Source organism: Brachycentrus maculatus, unplaced genomic scaffold (genome assembly GCF_059751285.1).
Source record: "Brachycentrus maculatus isolate JH-2025_06_01 unplaced genomic scaffold, ASM5975128v1 h1tg000304l, whole genome shotgun sequence".
NCBI classification, from domain to species: Eukaryota; Metazoa; Arthropoda; class Insecta; order Trichoptera; family Brachycentridae; genus Brachycentrus; species Brachycentrus maculatus.
Window position 1 is genome coordinate 551,689 of NW_028281054.1, and position 17,468 is coordinate 569,156.

Sequence of the window (17,468 nt, forward strand, 5' to 3'; positions counted from 1 at the left end):
GTAAAAAAATAATTATTAAAAAATTTAAAATAATAATTAATTAAAAAATAAAAAATAAAATAGCCCCTACCTCGTCTTCGGCCTACGACGTTTCAAGGAGACAACTCTAAAATTTAGCCTCACAAACGGTGTTTGAAAATGATCCAGATTGCATCGAAACACGTGACACAATAAATTTTAAGAAATAATGGTATGTTTTAAGTAAATTTAAATTAAAATAGATAATTTTACCACAACTTGACTACTGAAATAGTTTTAATTCAAGAAGTGTTTCTCCGATAAAACAGTGTGTTACAGAGAAAATCAAGATGGCGACGATACGTCAGTTTTGAGAAAGACTTGATATACTAGTGTCGTTTTATTGTTTTACACGGAAAAAATAGTTTTTTGAGTCTTATATGTAATGATAAAACATTTATTATTGTTGATTTAATTTGTATTGTGTTACTCGAGAATAATGACTTAAACTTCAATATGACTTCAGTGTGACTATAGTGTGTTAAAAAATGTGGTTTACAAAGAGAACTTGTAAGTTACGATGAAAAACTGTTTGCGTGTAAGTATTTTTTTACGACGAGAGAATCCGTTTGATGCGATTTTGGTGAGATAATTTACAAAAAAATGTGATTGTAACCACGAGGTAGTATTTTACGAAAATGGTGCCATATAAATTTTTGAAATTATTATAATTTTGATAATTATATGAAACACTGGATTCTATTTTGAATACAATGCATTAATCCAAATAAACGCTTATAAATTTCATTAAAAAATGTCTTAACAAAAATATGTTAAATTTCTGGAAAGTGACCATCATTCTATTTGAACATTAGTTTCTTAAATTTCATTAAGTTTCTGTCTACAACATTTTGAGAGTGTCAAAATACTTGTTCACAAAATCTGGATTTTCTCCAATTACAGGAGTCACTCTAATATAATTTTTTGACATCTCATCAAAGATGAAGAAGAATATGGAAGTCTGGGCATTTACGGGGCTGACGACCGTCATAGGCTCTCAAAAATGGGTAGAATTGGTGAATGTTACACGTGTGTAAAGTGATCACTTAAACCAGCCTATGACGGTCGTCAGACCCGTAAATGCCCAGACTTCCATATTCTTCTTCATCTTTGATGAGATGTCAAAAAATAATATAAGTTTCTGTCTCACTGAAAGTTGTTCAGAGAGATTTGTTGCTTTTTGGGTGTTATAATAATGCCGAAAAAAAAAAGACATCGTCATCAAAGGATTTTAAAGGGTCTAAAAAGTTTTCGGGGCGATATTTTTTCCTGCCACTTTGAACCTCAATCCATTTCGTTCGCTTTTCTTTGATTTGAAAATCCCATCTTACCTTCATCTGTCTCTAAAGTGTCTGTTTTCTTCGTCAACTCATTATAAAGCCGATCCAGTTCTTCCTCTGAGACTTCCCTAAGTTCGCACCCATGATGTAATGGTTACCTGCTCGCAACTCAAATTCCTTTAATAAATAATAATAAAACCCTTATCCGCACCCCGATGGTGCATAGGGCACTGCGTAATACAAACGCAGTGTAATCTTGATCGTTTACACATGAAGGAAAGGTGATACGCCCTCCGCGTCAGGTACCAATCCAGGGTAGTATTGAATAAATAGAAGAGTGAAGAAATCACTTATACTTATTTATTTTTTTACAAAATGTTAATAAATCACTTATATTTATTTTGCCCCCCCTGGGAATCAAATCCGGGACCTCCAGAATGGTAGCCGAGCGTGCTAACCATTACACTACGGAAGCGAACTCCCCCAAAATTCCTTTACTACCCCAAAAATCTGTACGCAAATCGAGGCACTTTTTTGGGATTTTAGTTCATAACTAGGATAGGCACCCTGGCGTAGTCGGGTAGACGCTTGACTGTCAAACTGGCGTTGCTGGTTCGATTCCCGCCAATTGCAAAATGAATTCAGGAATAAATCATTTTTAATTGGTCTGAGTGTTTGTTATATATTTATTGCCTTAACCTTATCTTTCCTACCTATCCTTCCTGTAGACAAGCCTCTAAAAGGCTTTGCGGGTTATACCTTAAAAAAAGATATGAGAAATTAAAAACTAAAAAAAAAATCTAAATAAGTTTAAAATGGCATTTTATCTGTCTCAAACATTTCAATTAAATCTCAACATAAATTATGAAGAATATGGAATAATTTAATATTATTTACAGACACTGGATTATTCACTCTAGGCATGATATATCAATATAGGGGTTTCAAATTTATATCATAGCTGTCTCAACTTGGTAAACAACATCTATCACACCTCTTCATATGAATGGAGAAGGAATCTTAGCATTCCAGGGCTTACGACCTGGCATTTGGGTTAAGCAATCACTTTATATACTTGTGTAACGTTTACAATTCTGTCCATCATCGAATATCTATGTTGTATCAATTTTTGAATCTTGTAAATATGCTTTGGTTGGATTTCTTTCACATGCGAGTAGTAAGTTGAAAGATTTAGAATTATAGTTCATTGTGGAGACATCAGTAGAATTTAAAAAAAAATGTAAATAACTTACTACAGTTGAACATAAATCAAATGGTAAATACGAGTACCTAATGATTAATATCTTAAAAACATATCGCTCACTCCTTTCAACAACGTCATATATCAAAAAACTTGCTTTTTTAGGAGATCCTATTTAAAGTTTAAAAATAAAATGCAATGTATTACATATATTAAAAATACAAATCAAGCCACTTATTGAACTTTTTACTGTGCAACAGATCTTTTTAGGTAAAACCTGAAGGTTTTTTCTTCATTTGAAAAAAAATATAAATAATTATATTTAAAAAAAATAAACAATTCCTTTTCTTCAAAATGTAAAAACATCACTTTCTACCCTGTAGCGGGTAAATATAAGGTTGAAAATATGCCTCTTTTCCTGGGATAAAGTACATTTTCTGGGCATTCCGAAAACATGCACAACTGAAAATTGTCGATTTTTGATTTAGGACGTTCTTGAAAGGAGTGAGCGATATGTGAACTCCACCGACAAGACACACAAGGTGGCTAAGTGGGTCTCTGCAAAAAATGTTATTAATGTGTTAAAATTGTGATTTAAATAAAATAATCCAAAAAATGCAAATAAAAAACTATTTTGAATAAATCTCACTAATACATGAACATTCCAATGTAAATATATGGTTTCAATGTTATAAAGGGCTATATGAGGTTGAGAGATTGATTATTGATCAGTATCACTAGTCTGTTTTCGGTTGGAGAATATTGCTTTTTAGCAATAAGCCCGCTAACGTACAATCGATCCATAATGTACAATGTTCTAAGTTAAATAAATAACTAAGTTTGTTATATTAAATAAAATTGATTTTATTTAATATAATTTGAAAGATTTGTATTGAAATTTCTTGGTGGAACTGCATTTTATAGAATTATATCACAACTTTATTAAATAAATATCATATCATTCTGAAACTATCACCGATGAAATTTCACTGTATTTGTATTTTTATGTTTTTGTTCCACCACATTTCGAATCCTTACACAGTTTAAAACTGGTAAAATGAGATAAAACAAAAAAAACAGAACATTATTTATCATTCAATTTAATTTCATGTTTTTAAACAAAAACTTTTGGAGTGTATGTTAGCTTCAATCAAAATAATTGTTTACTTTCATTTTATGTAAATTTGATAAGTAACAGAACTTTTTATAAATGGTTAATCCGGCAAGTGCATTATATCTCCTGTCCTATTCTCGCTGCACCCCTGCCACAAATGTAAGAGGATTTATTCCGACATTGCAATTTGTAATATGGAACAGGGGTGCATTATTGGACTGCAATTAAAATAAAATAAAATACACCAGATGTGCATATTATATGCGATAATTTTCATTTAAAATTTTGTCATATGCAATAACTTTCAATGTTTGTGATTTGTGATCAGACAATATTTGTATATTAATATACATATATATATATATGTATATATATATATATATATATATATATATATCTATATATATATATATATATATATATATATATATATATATATATATATATATATATATTTAAATATATATATATATATATATATATATATATATATATATATATATATATATATATATATATATAAATATTTATATATAATATATATATATATATATATATATATATATATATATATATATATATATATATATATATATATATATATATATATATATATATATATATATATATATATATATATATATATATTTAAATATATGTATATATATATATATATATATATATATATATATATATATTTATATATTTATATATATATATATATATATATATATATATATATATATATATATATTATAAACACACACAGATCTATTGAATAAACTTCTGAAATATACATGAAAATATACACAATTGGATTAAGCTACATGTATACTTACAAAATTCTTAAACTGAGGGCACCATCGTCAGTCGAAATTCTACATGGTTCAATATTATAACTAATATACGTAGGAATCCAAAAACAGTGCAAATATGCATCTTTCAAAAATGAATGCAACTTGGATGTTTGATAATCGGAAGAATGGTGAACGTTACACAAGTATGCAAAGTTATCACTTAAATAAAACAAAAGTCCTCTGATCTCCACCTTCGTTCTTACAAAACTTAGATAACGTGATATTCGTAAAATCTACGACGAACGTCCAATATGTGGGGACCACCGAAGCAACACATGTGAATAATGTAGTGACAACTAGCATGTTTCTGATTTTTTTTTGTTACAATGTTTTCAAAAACCATGTTGTACGTATTTTTGAAAAATGTTTTAATGAAATGCTTTTTGTGAAATGTGAGTTTTTCTTACTGTCGTTTATTTTACGATATTTAGGTACATTAAAACAAGTCGTGTTCTAGGGTTAGAAAGATAAACATTTTATCTTAGTTGAGGCATAAAGAGTGTAGTATAAGATATTTGAAAATAAAACCACATAATTCACTCGAATAATTTGGTATAAATAATATAATAATTTTCTTAAAAGCTTCGGAGATAAAAAATACGAGTAAAATATTTATTTGAATAAAATTTCGGTTCATAAAAAAAATAAATATGTCGTACACCCCTGCTCCATACACAGCATACAGCACAGAGAAGTACTTATTTATACCAGTAGGCTCCCTAAGTGTATGGGATTTACGTTGCCGGCGTTCGGTGCAAAGGATTCCCTGAATATTACCACCGCGAGCAATAAACAAAAATGGTTTTACGGTCTCTTTATTAGTTTGGAATCCGCAAATTAGTTCTACAGTTCACCTCAAACCGCCTCAATTTAGTTTTAAATGCGAAAGTAATATAGCGGCGATCGTAAAGTGAATGATTCGTTTTCACCCACCCCTATTTGAAAGACCATTTTGATTTATACGACAAAAAAAGTTTAAATAAAAAGCTTTTAAAAAAAAAAATCACTTATTAATTTTGCAGAGGGCGCTTGTCCATTACCCGGAATTCCGTGTTATTCCGTGTTATTTTACCGTCCGGCACGTCAGTTAGCGTAATTGGCAAATCTCGGATTATTTTGACATAGAGGGAAACGCCTAATAACATTATTTTCAATTTTATGCATCTTATCAGATATTTTATTCGCAAAATATTGAGTATGGCTCGGTTCACAAATCTGGACTACGCGTTATAAGTGAATAGTGCTATGGTAGTGACGTGTTGTATTGTTTGCATAATGTTGCAGTGATTGTCGTGATAAAGAGACGGATACGTCCCGAAACCGGTAAACGAAAAATCCCGGTGAGTGGCTAAATATAAATATTTTTTTTTGTCGAAAATTATAAAATTAATAATATGGAGAATACAATATTATTTTTTTGCTTTGCGTTATTTCGAAATCGTGTATAAAGAATGTTAAGTTTATTGTGTTATCTGATCTTCCGGAGCAATTCAAAGCTCTAAGTTTTTGAGTACAGGTTTTTTATTTTACCCCATAGGGAAGAGTTATTTTGTAGTCTTGTAACTCACATGGCGCTCAGTTGAGAACATAGTAAGTCACAGTGAGTGTCTCCAATACACGGTCCGAATCCTCGAAGGTGTAATTTTAATCAAGAGAAAGCTTCATATAGAAAATATTTTTGAGTAATCGTATTTTACCAACATTTTTCACTCAGAAAATAAGAGATTTAGAAAAATAATTGAGTGCCGGAAATCGAAAACTACTAAAGTCCAAATTTTTACTAGCTGTACCCAGCCACTCGTTGCTGTGGCTCAGTCTGTTCGAGTGGAAATTATAAATATTGATTCAAATCATTATAAATGTTAGTGATTTTTGATTACTTTCAAGAACCGCCAAAAACTTAACTTTCTATCCTTGGAATCCTAACAGTAAGTATATCATATCGTTTTTCCACGGATCTTTCTCCCTGTCTCTTTAATTCTTTTTCTGATCAAACTTTCTTGATTCATTTTCATGATTCATTTATTCAAGCCTTTATCCGCACCCCAATGGTGCATAGGGAACTGTTAAACGTAAGGTGATCTTGATCGTTAACACGTGAAGGAAAATTGATCAGCCTTCCGCTTCCGGTACCAGTCCAAGGTAATATTGAATAAATATAACAGTGAAAAAATCACTTATTGTTATTTGAACCCCCTGGGGATCGAACCCGGGACCTCCAGTACGGAAGCCGAGCGTGCTGACCATTACACTACGAAGGCGGAAAATATTGGAACATTGAATGAATCATATTGCTATTATTTACAATATGAATGGGTGTGTCCAAATTCTTGTTAAAAAATCAGGGTTTCTCCACTAAGGAGTTATCTTTACCCCTAGGTGAAGAAATACAGATTTGTGAACGAAGGTTTGGACACACGAAAAATGTTGTGAATTAAATACATGGTCAATTCATAAGCAAGATAAATATTAAAAACTTTTTTTAGGCGTCTCCCAATATGTAAAGTATTCCAGTTTGGATTTTCCATACATCGAAATAAAAGGATCTCTGCTAAATAAAATCTCAGGCCAACCATAGATGACTCCAGTAAACTCACATACAATGCGATCTGAAATGTATAAAATACAAATGTAGGAGCTCCAAATATTTTAGCAGTGTGGTTGTCAATCATGTGTAGAAGGGTTAATGTTACTCGTGTGTCGTAGTGATCTCGTTTGTACTTTGAAATAAGGAGAAGGAAAAACAAACAAAAAACAAAAAACCTCGAAAATTCACACTTTGAATTTTATGCATGCAAGTCCTCCTCGTATAGGTACCTTTATTCACATTCATTTTTACCACTGTTTATCTTCCCTTGAGTTTGCATTCCTACTTTATTCACTTTATAAGGACATCAGAATGCACTTTTCTGTGCAATATTATACCATCCGGACGGCAACACATAACACACTAATGTGCAATTGTTTATTCCACACATTTTAGAATAAAAATTACCTCAAATTTATGACATATTAAATATTCAAAATAAAAATATAAAATGAAAGTCAGCCTCCGTAGTGTAATGGTCAGCACGCTCGGCTAACGTTCTGGAGGTCCTGGGTTCGATTCCCAAGGGAGGCAAAATATAAGTGATTTTTTCACTTTAATATTTATCCAATATTATTACCCTGGACTGGTAACCTGAAGCGGAGGGCTGATCACCTTTCCTTCATGTGTTAACGATCAAGATAACACTGCGTTTATATGATGCAGTGCCCTATGCACCATTGGAGTGTGGATAAGGGTTTTTATCTATTATTATTATTCTTCAAGGGTTTGGAATTTTTCGACTCTTTTTTTGAAAAATGAGAGGGCACAACATTTTCTCAATACTTACGCGTTTTCTTCTTTATCTATGGAAAAGTAATAACTTGCCTATCAGGCTCGTTTCCCGCGCTGTCATGCTGAGGAATGTGATGGATTATCAGAAATTATTTATGTATGGTTGAACACGCCTCGCATGAGCGTATTTTCACCTTTTTTCAATAAGCCGTGATATAATACATAATACAAGCCTAGCCTTACCCAACCCGACCGAACTTAGCACTCTCGTTTTTCATCATTTAAATTTCTCCAATATTTGAAGAGCTTAGTTCGTAATTTTCCATTTTGTAAAATTATTTCGTTGGGCGTTACATTATAATCAGTTTGCCCTTACCAAAATTTTCGTGTTCTTCATTACCTATTCTTTGCCTTTTATGGAAAGAACAACTATGTATTTAATTAAATAATTTTACGAATATTATTAGATATTTCTAAAACTTAAATTATTTAAAAAAACACTTACCAATAAATAAGCATGATTTCATTAAATACGACTCGTTTCGAACAAAGTGATGTTTTCATTTACAAGTGAAAAATAATATTTTACTTTTCACCTGTAGATGAAAACATCTGTAGTTTTCGATACTTATCGTGTGTAATGAAATAAAACATATTAAGTGATTAATATTTTTAAATAATTAACATGTCATTCCACAAAGTTAAAACCGAATCGATAAATAATAAGATACTTATATTAAAAATATTTTTTTTAAACATTGTTACAGTTTTTGTAGATTATTAACAGATTTTTTTAAAAACCCTTATCCGCACCCAATGGTGCATAGGACACTGCGTCGTAGCGACTCTATGTTATCTTGATCGTTAATTGCATGAAGGTGATCAAGATCAGCCCTGCGCTTCTTGTACCAGTCCAGGATGATTTTGAATAAATAGTAGAGTGAAAAAATCACTACTATTTATTCGACTCACCCCTCTGAGGCTCAAACCCGGGACCTCCAGAACGGTAGCTGAGCGCTCTGACCACTACACTACGGAGGTGGAATAATATTTTTACAATTCTTCTTCTTCTTCATATGTAGGTCTTGCGGCCTGTTTTTAAGAGGGATTAGCTACCTGCGATGTCGATTCCCAGCTATCGACCCATCTCTTTGGTGGTCTGCCCGGGAGTCGTCTACCATGGGGTTGACCGTACAGTGTAATGTGGGGGAGTCTGGATGGTTCCATTCTTCTCACATCCGCATACCATGTCTCCTTCGTTGCCTTCCCCACCTAACGACATCTTCGATCTCGCATTTTTACAAGTACCTACGTATTGATAATGTTCACTTGTCATAAAGCTTTAAGGTTATTTTTTACAAAGATGCATTTACCCTAAAGGGATAAAAAAAAAATATTATAATAACCCCGAAGAGGTCAAAAGTAAAAAAGAAAAAATAGCGAAGAAAAGACGCTTTTCCAAGGGAAAGTTTTCTGTTTATTTTTCTGTATATGTACAAGCAAATATCCGCATTAAACGTGGGGCTTGATAAGTAACAGAGGGGTTTATTTGTCCACGGGATTTATGGCGCTGATAGAGTTTATTGGCCGTTAAAAGGTTAAAATGGGGCACACGGCACTTGGGAGGGGATGATGTTGCTGTTATTTCAAAATGGCCGGGATAAATCTTAGTTAAGATTTCGCTTATTGCAAAAAATGGATCCGAACAAACCATTGCCGGCTTCTGGAAATTTGTCGTGTGACGGAGTGTGCTTTTTATAGGCATTATTAATATGTCTTACGCCCCCTTCATTTGTTATGAAATATCGTGTTTGCCTTTGTGATATCTCGCAGCGGTCAGTGGCGACAATATGATAGTCATAAAAAAGCAACAGAAGGTTTTATATTCTCAAAAATAAAACATTTTTTTCGGAAGATAAATCCTCAATGTAGACATGTGTGGTCGAATAAATAACCGAATTCCTTAAAATAAATCGTAACCTTACATAGTGTTTTTGAATTACTAAACTCTGAAATCTGTCTACGGCTTACGCAACACTCTATTTATAAGTTTTATCATTTATACCCAATGGTGCATAGGGCACTGCATCATAAAAAAGATAGTTATCTTGATCATTAACACATAAAAAGGTGATCAGCCCTCCGTATAAGGTACCAGTCCATGGTAGTATTGAATAAATATTAGAGTGGAAAAATCACTTATATTCATTTAACCTGCCCCCCTGGGAATTGAACCCGGTATCTCCATATGGTAGCCGAGCATGCTGATCATTTCACTTTGGAGGCGGACCGCCAAATCAATTTGGGTGTCCTTAAATAACTCCTTGAAATATCCAAGAAAACCCAGGGGGTCCATAATTACCACTTTGAGAACCACTGGAGTAGATTGTTTCGTCGACCATGTACAATAAACGGAACCAAGTTCCTTAGATATGAACCAGAATACAAATTAGTTAAAATCATGGCATCAATAGAGAATACAGTAGAGTTCTTTCTAATAAGCGGAGTAGCTTTTCCCGCCATACGTTTGTAGCACGCGTTAATTAAAGCGCACGCTTTCCTCCCCTTCCGCCGGAACCGGAAGGAAGTATTAAAAATGGCGCCGGAACTACCTGAGCCATTGATATCAATTTGGCGCGCGAAACGCTGCCTTAAATTAGAACGCGATATGTTCCACTTCGCTATTTTTGAATTATTCCATCCGCTACCGGGAAACAATATAACATCATTTAATTGATTGTTATTGTAGAATGAAGGCTTGCTATTTCAGCAAGCTTTCGTTTATCGGGGAAATTGGGTAGGGAAAGAATTGAACTTGGTAACTTTGAAGCATAAAAACATCAATAAAATTAACTGGTTATTTTTTGACATCTCATTAAAGGTGAAGAAGAATATGCTGGTTTAAATGATCACTTTACATACGTGTAACATTCATAAATTCTACCCATTATTGACAACCACACTACTCAAATTCTTGGAAGTTCTATATATATGAACCAATTTCGAAACATTATTCTTGAATCACTAGAAATTCCCTAGAGACATCTATTGGTGAGATGAAAAGAACCTTTACTAAGCAGAAATTATTTTATTAGTATGTGAGGTCCGAATCCTGGATTATAATCACACACATGAAAAACGCCAGAAAATATCATTAAATAATATGAAAATAACTCCTGTAATTGGAGATGATCAAGATTTTGTGAACAAGTATTTGGACACACTCAAAATGTTGTAAAATGAAGGCTTGCTGACATTATCAAGGAAAATTGAGATAGAAAATAATGGAAGTAGGAAATTAAAGTGGTTTAAAAATAACAATTGTAAGAAACTGGGAAACTGATTTTATGCAATTAACTTTCAGTGGTAAACAAAGGCTAATTAAAATTATAGTTGAAAATAAGGAAGAAAAAAATAAATCTTGAAACTTGTGAACTATAATAAAATCAATAGTAATACTTATGATTTTATTATAGTTCACAAGTGATTGTTTATATACAAATATGTTAGTAATATTAGTATGTTAACACTCATCGAATGTCGGTGAGAGGTTACATACTAATATTATTAACACTTTTGTAAAAAAATAAATAAGTTAAAATGACTAACCACAAAGTAAATGCTTTTAAATATGAATAATAAAGAAATAAACTGGGAAACAATGCATAATTTAATAATTTAATATGGTGAAATAATCTTTGAAGGTAAATAATCGAACTAGGGTATTTTAGTAGCATTAAAATGAAAATAAAAATTATAATACGAGAAAAAATATATACTTTAATTATTCGTTATTTTAAAATGGAAGCTTGCTGAAATTTTCTTAGAAAAAGGAGGGAAAAGAATCGAGCTGGGAAACTTAAGTTTGTAGTATAATAATATAAAAAATAATGAACTAGCTAATAAAATAACATCAATGAATAAATCGTTATTGTAAAATGAAAGTTTTCTGAAAGTATCGTGGAAAAATGGAAAGGAAAAAAAATCGAGCTGAGAAATTACAAGTGAAATTGAAAGAAGAATTGAGTAGAATAATAAAATAAATAAATATAACGTATTAAAATATGTACAATACTTTTGAAGCTTTTGGTTAATTTAAATATGTAATTTAGACGATTTGATTGATTTGATATATTTTTTATCGATAGATCAATTGGAAAACCCGGCCAACAGTTGCTGTTCTGGTTAAATAAAAAATGAAAAAATATCAAAAGCACACATTTCTATTAAATCCATATTTTATAATGCTACCGAACCAAAAAATATTAAAAATCTAAGAAAAAACAATGCAATCAAAAATAAAATAACACCACTTTAAGAATTATACTGTATACCATTAGCAATTTTAAGGTGTTACGCGTAACAGACGGCGCTGCAATAAAGGTTAAAATAAGGTTTTTATATAACATATATAACGTTGTGTCAAATTTCAGAGCAATCAGTGTATTATTTAAGATGATTAAAGATTTTGAACGGACGAACATTTTTATAAAAACATCAGTATAAGTTTGTGTTTTTACCTGTTAATGAGAACATCTGTAATAAACAATAGAGAGTGTTGTCATAACAAGTGGTCTTAAACAAGTGATTTTTTTAATATCAATTAAGGTGAGGTGATCAGTCAATGAAATTATTTCAAACGAACTACTTCAAAATCAAACAACTAACTGAAAACAATACATCATCTTGAGGAAAGTAGAATTTAAAATAACACCTGGTTTTGAGCGAAATTACGTTTCATAAAAATATCCACATTGTTCTCCGAGATGACCAACCTTTTCAAATTGATATCTTAATAAAAGAAACACTATTCGTACATTATGACATCTCAACATAGATAAAGAAGAATTTGGAAGTCTGGGTATTTACAGGGCTTATGACCTATTGTAACATTTACTATTTTCCCTATGATTGACAACCACATTACTGAAACATTTGGAAATTTGAAACTCGAAGGAGTTTCAAATTTCCAATGTTTTCAGTAAAATTCTAAATATTTTTTAATATTACAAACGGCTAGGCATAGGAGCTTGGGTAGATCTCAAGTGGCTTTATTTTTTTGTTGATTGGCAGTCACAGTCAAAAGGGATCAGGGATGATAAGTGATTGGAAACATATTTAATAACGGACTCTTAGAAAAATCATTTACTTGTGTATTTATAAGTTGTAATATTATTTGAGGAATGAAGAGAAAGGCGTAGGACGCAGAAAATCTTGGTCACAACTGTCGTCAAGAAAAGGCGATTCAGATGGCTTGGCCATGTACTCCGCATGCCTCCTGAGAGCCTTAATCAAGCTTGCCGCTTTTACAAGGCATCAGGTTCGCGCCGCCCAAGACGACCACTGCTGACAATTCGTCTTCAGTTCTCGTCAGAACTTCGGGACGCGGATCTGACTTGGGAGGATGCAAGGGAGCTGGCAGACGACAGAAAAACCTGGAGACAGTTTGTGGGGAGCGGATATGGTTTAATTAATTATTAATTAAATTATTGGTAAAAAAGTTTTCTGATATGGGAATTATGGGATTTGATGTGCTACAAATTGATAATTTTTTAATCGAAGCAGTAGTTTTTTGATTCGCGAACCCCCGGTTAGAGCGCGACGTCCCAGTATAATTCTCCATTCTACCGTTCACCTGCAGTGCAGTGTACTTTGGTGCAAGCACGCTAATATATAGATCTATGGGGCACACATACACCCACCGTCATCCAACACACACTCGTCTAGATACGTGGGATCGTATAGCTGGCGAGTGGACTGGAGGGGGGTGAAATATGGACACGGCAGCGAGAGGGGGGGAGACATACTGGGTAGGAATGAAAAGATATGCCTTCGAATCCACGAGCGACAAATTGACAAATTTTGATTAATAATTTTTTTATTAAATTTAATGTCAAGGGAAAAATATATAATTCAGACAGTATTAACAAAACTTTGAGTTTTTAATTTTAGGTTTACTCGGTAAATACCACTTTTCCTTGAAATATTTTGTGACAAGTGTTTTGATGCATTCCGCATCCATGCAGTTGTATTTACCTTGTAACACATTTAAGAAGGGAAGGTGATCAGCCCTCTGCTTCAGGTTCCAGCCCAGGGTAATAATGAATACAAATTAGAGTGAAAAAATCACTCACATTTACTTGCACTCCCCCCCCCTGGGAATCGAACCTCCAGGACAACAGCCAAACAAGCTAACCATTACACCAGGGAGCCGGAAAAAAATTACATTTTAAACAACATATTAACAATCAACACGTTAAATATGCAATATTTCCTTCTTCCTTAAACTAGTAATCGTAACCAATGGTGCTTTAATATTAAAATATCATAAATATAATTGTTGGTCAAAGGTGTTGGTAACAATGCTACCGATTAAATCAATTGATGCGGGATGAAATTTGTGGAATAATATGATGATTTTCTCATCAACAGGTGAAAATACGAAAAAAAGTGGTCTCATATGTCTTATATACATATATATATATATGTATATATATATATATATATATATATATATATATATATATATATATATATATATATATATATATATATATATATATATATATATATATATATATATATATATATATATATATATATATATATGTATATAAACAGAACGAACGTGCAGTTTCGTGGGGGCCAGTACAGGCGCAATGGAGATGCATTGCGTAAACAAATAGAGTTATGTGTTAGGGAATTAAGTGGGCAGGTAATATATTGCTGAAATATTTGCTTTCCCGATAGTAAATACTTCACGGTGCTTTGCAGTGTCTATGTAATTTAGGAAGCGCACCGCACATGATCGAGCTCTTATAACTTTAAACATATATCAGTGACGTTATCGATAAAGTTTTAGGGATCATTTTACTCTGTCATATAAAGTAATATAATATTATTATCTATGAGAGAATAATATTGCGTATTTATTGGATATCGTATATCACTCACTCCTTTCAACAACGTCATTTATTAAAAATCGTCAATTTTTAGTTGTGCATGTTTTCGGAATGCCTAGAAAATGTATGTTCCAGAAAAAATGGTATATTTTTGACCTAATATTTACCCGCTACAGGGCAGAAAGTGTTGTTTTTGCATTTTGAAAAAAAGGTATTGATGAATAATTTTTTTAAAATATACTAAATATTTTGCAAATGGAGAAAAAACAATCAGGTTTTACCTAATAAGATCTGTTGCCACAGTAAAAAATTCAATAATCGGCTTGATATTTATTGTTAATATATTTCATTCTATTTTTTAACTTTAAAAACGATATCCTGAAAAATTAAGTTTTTTGATATGTGACGTTGTTGAAAGGAGTGAGCGATACATGATAATATATTATAATAATCTATGAGATAATAATATAACGTATTTATTGGATATCGTATACGTTACGAGAGAATAACGTTGTCCGTAGGGTCATAAGTCAATAGAGCAAATTATTTTTAGTGTAATGATTGAATTTTTATTTATTTATTATGTCTTAACGCGTTTACGAGTAAGTTTGGTACTTAAGAACAGAATACGAACATTGTTAAATTAAAAATATAAGATATAAAAGGAGATAGAGAGAGGAAAATAATTTAAATAAAATAAATAAAAAATTAATACTACTATTACTTCTACCATCATGCCGTTTCACTACAGGAGTAGGCAGAAATGATGGAATGCCACACTCTTCTGTCCTGACTATATTACTGACTTCTTTCTCGTCTTAACATATATTCATACATGCCCTCTGATTACGCAGACTCTTGAAAACACCAGATTTTATGTTTTGATGGATTTGCTCAAGGAGGGAGGAAATGATCAAATTTTAAGGAAATGATAAAAGAAATTATCATATGTTAAAAAATTAAAACACCATGCAAGCGTTTTATTTTTATACCTTAATCATGTTTTTTCACATAGCTTATGCCTCGATGTATATGTTGTTAATTAAAGCGATCAAAATTAAACAACATTTCAAAATTATTGATTTTTTACTGTATATAAATGGACAAGTTATTAAAATTTATTCTAAGTTATTTTTACATTTCGACAAATGTTAAAATAACCCCTTAGTTCAGATTCCAGATTTGTGAACGAGAATTTGGTTGCATCCAAAATGTGAATGGATTTATAAGATTAGTACGGTTATATTTATATCGAGGCGGACATAATTTATTTATTACTACTACCACCATTACGCCGCTTCCTTGCATATATATATATATATATATATATATATATATATATATATATATATATATATATATATATATATATATATATATATATATATATATATATATATATATATATATATATATATATATATATATATATAAATGTATATACATATATATATATATATATATATATAATATATATATATATATATATATATATATATATATATATATATATATATATATATATATATATATATAGATATATATATATATATATATATATATATATATATATATATATATATATATATATATATATATAAATATATACAAATATATATATATATATATATATATATATATATATATATATATATATATATATATATATATATAACGATAATTTTATTAAGTTTGATATAATTTCTAAACCATTCTCTCTTTATAGTAATACTTGTTCCTAATATTGTCGGATTTTGCTAGAATTTCACACAAGATTGCCTTTATTTGTCCCGCTGTGTAGGGAAGTTGTATGGGCGACAAATATGGGATGTTTGCCAAGTGTAGTTTACTCCATGCTATCACCATGGATATTGTACCCATGGCTCTAGACATAGAAATAGGCTGGTAGGGTTGGTAATTCCATCCCTTCATCAAAATGTTTTTTTTTGTAAATATTTTTTATAGAAAAACTGATTTAAGTTAAAGTGGTATATTCCAATTAAGAAAAAAATACCGATCATAAAATGACTTTTCACTCATATTTTTGTTTATCTATTTATTCGTGAATCAAAAAGCAATTTATAAAAAAATACAATTTACACACGTGTAACATTCACTAATTCTACCCACAACTGAAAACCACACTACTCAAATTCTTGGAAGTTCTATATTTATGATTTAATTTCGAAACAATGTACATACTTGAATCACTTGAATTTTCACAAGAGACATCTTTTGATGAGCTAAAGAAGCTTTTTTATTGAGCAGTAACTCTTATATTTATGTATGAGGTCCGAATCCAGATTTGTGAACAAGTATTTTGACACACTCAAAATGTTGAAATATTCGTAATACTATATGTAACAGGGGGAGATCAAATAAATTAAGGTGATTTTTTCACTAAATTTTTTATTCAATATTACCCTGGACTGGTATCGAAGTGGAGGGCTGATCACCTTTACTTCATGTGTTAACGATCAAGATAACACTGCGTTTATACAATGCAGTGCCCTATGCACCATTGGGATGCGAGTTAGGGTTTGATTGATATGTAACAAGCGCCCTTGAGGTAGTATATTACGATAATGGCGCTTTATAAATTACATGAATATATTATCATAAACATTTATTATCATGAGTTTTTTTAAATTTAGTCTGCGTTTTCGCAACCCTAGTCCGTCATCCCTGTACGGGTGTTCGCTCCTAGGATTGTGTGTGGAACAAAGCAGCTTTGCTTAATATCGCCCTGCATCTAGTTACTAGCAAGACACATG

The 17,468-nt window shown here is 31.2% G+C and overlaps 1 non-coding gene across 1 annotated transcript; it reads left to right on the plus strand.

The window, feature by feature from the left end:
- The first annotated feature begins 7,518 nt into the window (after positions 1–7,518).
- On the plus strand, positions 7,519–7,591 carry TRNAV-AAC (transfer RNA valine (anticodon AAC)). The gene has a single exon. It is a non-coding gene; the product is annotated as a tRNA-Val (tRNA).
- The last annotated feature ends 9,877 nt before the right edge of the window (positions 7,592–17,468 follow it).